Source organism: Salmo salar, chromosome 18 (assembly GCF_965601325.2).
Source record: "Salmo salar chromosome 18, fSalSal1, whole genome shotgun sequence".
Lineage (NCBI taxonomy): Eukaryota > Metazoa > Chordata > Actinopteri > Salmoniformes > Salmonidae > Salmo > Salmo salar.
Genome location: NC_138308.1, coordinates 66463235 through 66469902, shown reverse-complemented (window position 1 = coordinate 66469902; position 6668 = coordinate 66463235).

Sequence of the window (6668 nt, the reverse complement as noted above, 5' to 3'; positions counted from 1 at the left end):
ATTTAGTATATGTAAAGACAAGATTAAATCAAGAATAGTGTGATGGGTGACAATATTAGCCTATCACTTGTGAATGATATATTATCTCATGCGAAACGATGCCCAGTTTAAGGCAAACAGCGCATGCTTTTTTTTGGCGAGTTTTTCAAATCATAGTCGCACACCTCATGTAGCCTAGCACATAGGCCTATATGTTTTGAGAAGGTTTGTATCACAACTAAAGTGGCCAAATACCTACTTAAAATGAAGCACAATAACCCCCATTATAGTGGGTGTAGAGCCTTACTGGCATACATACATGAGTTTCAAGTTTGGAGAAGGTAATTTTTACCATAAAAATGCACCTTTATAATAAAAGCATTACATGCATAATCGCGTTTGTTGTCACTTTTGAGAATGTTATTTTCCTGCTAGTGGACAATTGCGCTTATAGCCTACATCCGTGTGCGCATTGCTGCGCTTATAATGTGAAGAAATAGCCTAATAGATCTAATTTGTTCCGTCAGGCTCATTGCTTAAAACTTTTTTTTTAATGCTAGTGGTTGTATTAATTTGGGATCTACTGTCCCGGACTATGTTTGCAATGTTTTTTTCTCGCACAGAATATAATAGGTAAACTTTTGTACTATGGGGATAGTAGATTGACATAGGCTAGTGCTTTTTCTGTTTGTTAGGCCTGCTCATCTTGTTGGCTGATGAAAAGTAAATGTGGACAGTTCTTCCAATATCGTCAATATGCGCCTCGGAATTGGATAAGGACGCGTGCAGACCTTTGGAACATCTACAGTACATTTTAAAAAGTCTAATAAATCCATGTAATATAGCCTTCACCATCACAATAAATCCATTATTTATATTAGACAGGTCTAAAGAAACACGATATTAAAAAAATGTAGTCTACTTCAGAAGATCAGAATAGCATGCTCTGCATACGTTCTGCGAACGTCCTGAATGTGTCTGTTATTTAATTTATTGTGGCTGGAATAATTTAATTCAGTCTCAAAGTAAGAAAATCTATCTAATCTAACCACATCCACAGACCATTATAACAATAAGACAGCATACGATCAGAAACTCAGTTGAATGCAACGCATATTGTCAAGTGATATCTTCAACAGTTCTGTGAAAACACAGGGGTGGTGGGTGGAACAAGGTGTCAACAGTCCCAAAATAGCCCTAGCTTGAGGGAGAGTTGGAGTTGGAGAGAGAAGCCTTGGCTCTACAGAAGAGCTGGTTTGGAGCTCAGTGTTGAGTCACTGCTAGTTGACTCTCCCCTCTCCTTCCAAAGACAGAAATGCCATGACAGTTTAGCTCTCAGGCTACAGTACAAAGAGTTACCTGACAGTGGGCAAGCTGCTTCAGAGAGCTTTTACACCTTCATGCTGGCTTGTTGTGCTTTTCCCAGGGCCAACATGGTCATGATTCAGCTATGCACTGACTAATAGACCAAAGTAGAGCAGACACATATATGCATGCACATACAGTACACACGTGGGGCCTACTCTCACACACACACACACACACACACACACACACACACACACACACACACACACACACACACACACACACACACACACACACACACACACACACACACACACACATTAAAACACCATTCCCTTATCACACACAGCACACACATAGAGGAATGATACTTTGTCCCCTTGTCCACGCATACTTTCTTTAGCTTTAGACATCTCTGAGTGCATTGTTGTCGATAGCTGATGGTAAAAGCGGCCTTACACCGCTACACCACACTTATGCTATCATGGTTGACTGCTGCTCTGAGGTATGTATGAACAGGATAGAGAGGTGGGATGGAGAGGTGAGAAGCATTTTGTCGTTTTCGATAAAAATGAAATGGACAACATGTTCTTCTGTATTACTGACAAAGAAAGTCAGCTTTGAAACACTTCTCTGTTAGTTTTACACACTTGTAGCACTTCCAACACATTTTAACTGCATCGATTTGGGAACAACATTCAACTGTGGGGTGTTGAATACTGTGCCTGAAGGGGGGGAAAACACAGAGAGCGAAACTACACACTACACATCCCCTGGTTGACGAATCGGAGTTGAAACTGATTGATGAAGGTCTATGCTTAGTGCCACAAATATGTAAATGGAGGAAGATTTCTTCTCTTGCAGGCACTTAGCGAACTGCAATGTCGGCTCCATAATTAATTGAGTGAGTTAGCCTAGGTAAAGTCCCAACACCTGGTGCCACTGCCTTAGCTTAGCATCACTCAGCAACAGCAGCATGCGTACAGATGCCGGTGGGATCAGAGGAACCAGTTTCTCACTTCAAAGCAACTTGGTACAATTATTATTTACCAAAAATATTTATTTTGCAGTAACACATACCTCCTATAGAGGTAATGAGCAGAAGTTATGGGACATTTTTTGAGAGGAGATGGATGTAAGTGTGTAACATTTCGTTGGTTTATCCCCCTATGGATTTTTGGCATGCTTTGAATCATGGGCATTATGTTTGGGAGTAACTGTTACTTCTGGTTAATTGAAATAAAATAACTTGTACATGTGTCCTGTTAAAAGGCTGATTTCATGACAATTTCATGTTCACTGATGGTTGACGATTATGTAATAATCTATGTAATCAATTATTCTGTGAGCATGTCCCTATAGAGAACCAGAGGAGAAAAGATGATGTATTCAATCCAGAAATAGTATAGGAAATATATTAATCCCATTAATAAATATGTTTGTTATACAAGTGTTCACCTCACACTATCTTATACAGTTTTTGAGAAAGGACATAGGAGCATATTTTTGCATTTTGAAATGATAGAAATGCATTCATTTTTTTGCATTATTATGTAAAAAAAATGAATGTATTTGTAATCATCACCTGCATTCATTTTACAAAACATTGTCGGAATTGTGCCTGGCCTTGGCTGAGAATAATTACCACTAGGCCTACATACAGTACCAGTCAAAAGTTTGGACACTATCAGGAATCAAGGAAAGACCCAGATCCAGACACGTAGAATAAACAATGGTTTAATAGTCCAAGGGGCAGGCAAGAGACAGGTCAAGGCAGGCATGGGTCAATAATCCAGAGAAGGGGCAAGGGTACAAGTCTGCAGGCAGGCTCAAGGTCAGGCAGAGTGGTCAGGCAGGTGGGTACAGAGATGGGACAGGTGAGGGTCAAAACCAGGAGACCGAGAAAAAGAAAAGCTGGGGAAAACCAGGAGGACAAACGCTGGTAAGCTTGACAAACAAGACGAACTGGCAACAGACAAACAGGTGAACACAAGTATATAAACACAGGGGATAATGAGGAAGATGGGCAACACCTGGAGGGAGGTGGAGACAATCACAAAGACAGGTGAAACAGATCAGGGCATGACAGACACACCAGCTCATTCAAGGGATTTTCTTTATTTTTACTTGTTTCTACATTGTAGAATAGTAGTGAAGACATCAAAACAATGAAATAACACATATGGAATCATGTGTAACCCAAAAAATTTTAAACAAATCAAAATATATGTTAGATTTTAGATTCTTCAAAGTAGCCACCCTTTGCCTTTATGACAGCTTTGCATACTCTTGGCATTCTCTCAACCAGCTTCATGAGGAATGCTTTTCCAACAGTCTTGAAGGAGTTCCCACATATGCTGAGCACTTATTGGCTGCTTTTCCTTCACTCTGCGGTCCAACTTATCCCAAACCATATCAATTGGGTTGAGGTCGGGTGATTGTGGAGGCCATGTCATTGGATGCAGGACTCCATCACTCTCCTTCTTGGTCAAATAGCCCTTACACAGCCTGAAGGTGTGGTTTGGGTCATTGTCATGTTGAAAAACAAATGATAGTCCCACTAAGAGCAAACCAGATGGGATGGTGTATCGCTGCAGAATGCTGTAGTAGCCATGCTGGTTGAGTGTGCCTTGAATTATAAATAAATCACTGACATTGTCACCAGCGAAACAACCCCATCACACCTCCTCCTCCATGCTTCACGGTGGGAACCACACATGCGGAGATCATCCGTTCACCTACTCTGCGTCTCACAAAGACATGGCGGTTAGAACCAAAAATCAAAAATGTGGACTCATCAGATCACAGGACAGATTTCCACCGGTCTAATGTCCATTGCTCGTGTTTCTTGGCCCAATAAAGTATCTTCTTATTATTGCTGTCCTTCAGTAGTGGTTTCTTTGCAGCAATTTGACCATGAAGGCCTGATTCACACTGAACCTCTGAACAGTTGATGTTGAGATGTGTCTGTTACTTGAACTCTGTGAAGCATTTATTTGGGCTGCAATCTGCGGTTCAGTTAACTGTAATTAACTTATCCTCTGCGGGATAAGTGCGGTCCTCATGAGAGCCAGTTTCATCATAGTGCTTGATGGTTTTTGCGACTGCACTTGAAATAACTTTCGAAGTTCTTGATATTTTCCATGTTGATTGACCTTCATGTCTTAAAGTAATGAAGGACTGTTCTTGCCATAAGATGGATATGGTCTTTTGCCAAATAGGGCTATCTTCATTTAAGATGACGCATGTCAAAAATGTTATAAATTGATTTGCATTTTAATGAGGGAAATAAGTATTTGACCCCCTCTCAATCAGAAAGGTTTCTGGCTCCCAAGTGTCTTTTATACAGGTAACGAGTTGAGATTAGGACCACACTCTTAAAGGGAGTGCTCCAAATCGCAGCTTGTTACCTGTATAAAAGACACCTGTCCACAGAAGCAATCAATCAATCAGATTCCAAACTCTCCACCATGGCCAAGACCAAAGAGCTCTCCAAGGATGTCAGGGACAAGATTGTAGACCTACACAAGGCTGGAATGGGCTACAAGACCATCACCAAGCAGCTTGGTGAGAAGGTGACAACAGTTGGTGCGATTATTCGCAAATGGAAGAAACACAAAAGAACTGTCAATCTCCCTCGGCCTGGGGCTCCATGCAAGATCTCACCTCGTGGAGTTGCAATGATCATGAGAACGGTGAGGAATCAGCCCAGAACTACACGGGAGGATCTTGTCAATGATCTCAAGGCAGCTGGGACCATAGTCACCAAGAAAACAATTGGTAACACACTACGCCGTGAAGGACTGAAATCCTGCAATGCCTGCAAGGTCCCCCTGCTCAAGAAAGCACATATACATGCCCGTCTGAAGTTTGCCAATGAACATCTGAATGATTCAGAGGACAACTGGGTGAAAGTGTTGTGGTCAGATGAGACCAAAATGGAGCACTTTGGCATCAACTCAACTCGCCGTGTTTGGAGGAGGAGGAATGCTGCCTATGACCCCTAGAACACCATCCCCACTGTCAAACATGGAGGTGGAAACATTATGCTTTGGGGGTGTTTTTCTGCTAAGGGGACAGGACAACTTCACCGCATCAAAGGGACGATGGATTGCGCCATGTACCGTCAAATCTTGGGTGAGAACCTCCTTCCCTCAGCCAGGGCATTGAAAATGGGTCGTGGATGGGTATTCCAGCATGACAATGACCCAAAACATACAACCAAGGCAACAAAAGAGTGGCTCAAGAAGAAGCACATTAAGGTCCTCTCCAGACCTTAATCCCATAGAAAATCTGAAGGTTCGAGTTGTCAAACGTCAGCCTCGAAACCGTAATGACTTGGAGAAGATCTGCAAAGAGGAGTGGGACAAAATCCCTCCTGAGATGTGTGCTAACCTGGTGGCCAACTACAAGAAACATCTGACCTCTGTGATTGCCAACAAGGGTTTTGCCACCAAGTACTAAGTCATGTTTTGTAGAGGGGTCAAATACTTATTTCCCTCATTAAAATGCAAATCAATTTATAACATTTTTGACATGCGTTTGTCTGGATTTTTTGTTGTTGTTATTCTCTCTCTTACTGTTCAAATAAACCTGCCATTAAAATTATAGACCGATCATTTCTTTGTAAGTGGGCAAACTACAAAATCAGCAGGGGATCAAATACTTTTTTCCCTCACTGTAGGTGTGTCCACATTTTTGACTGGTATTGTATATCTAAATAAAAATATATGTTGGTCAGTCCAATAAGCATGTTAATATACACAACCGAAATGTCCATCAAAAAAGTATCCCAAAATACACCTCATTGTATGTACATTAGCTGAAGAGAATATTGTCATTTTAAATATTAGTCAAAGACAGAGGGCGATAGAGAGCAAAGAACTGGCCACTGCTGGAATTCAGAAGAGCCTGAAAAATACAGCCGCAGCGCAGCCTTTCTCCTTTTCTTTTATTGCGATGCCATACCTTCACCGCACGCACAGCACAGTTGGCTACAGTATACGGGTCTCCCTATGTTAAGTGGGAGAGAGGTGAAACCTTTACGTGAGGACGAACTCACATGCAGTGATGTGCACGCGTGCACTCACGTATATTAGCGTAGATTAATGTAAATGATTTCGCTTTGGCATCAAATATATTTATGTCAGGGAAGATGTTTAGATCTAGACTTGTTTATACATTCCAATGTATGGAGTTGAATTGCCCACCATGGGCTATAGCTGGGGTTCTCAAACTCGGTCCAGGCCCCCACCCCATTGCAGCATCACACATCTCTGCCAGGGATAGTTCTGGGTGGGTTGCGCAGTGGGCTCTGACTAGCCCATCCACGGAGGTGTCTCGGCTGTATTCATGGAAATAATAAGGGAATAGGTAACACT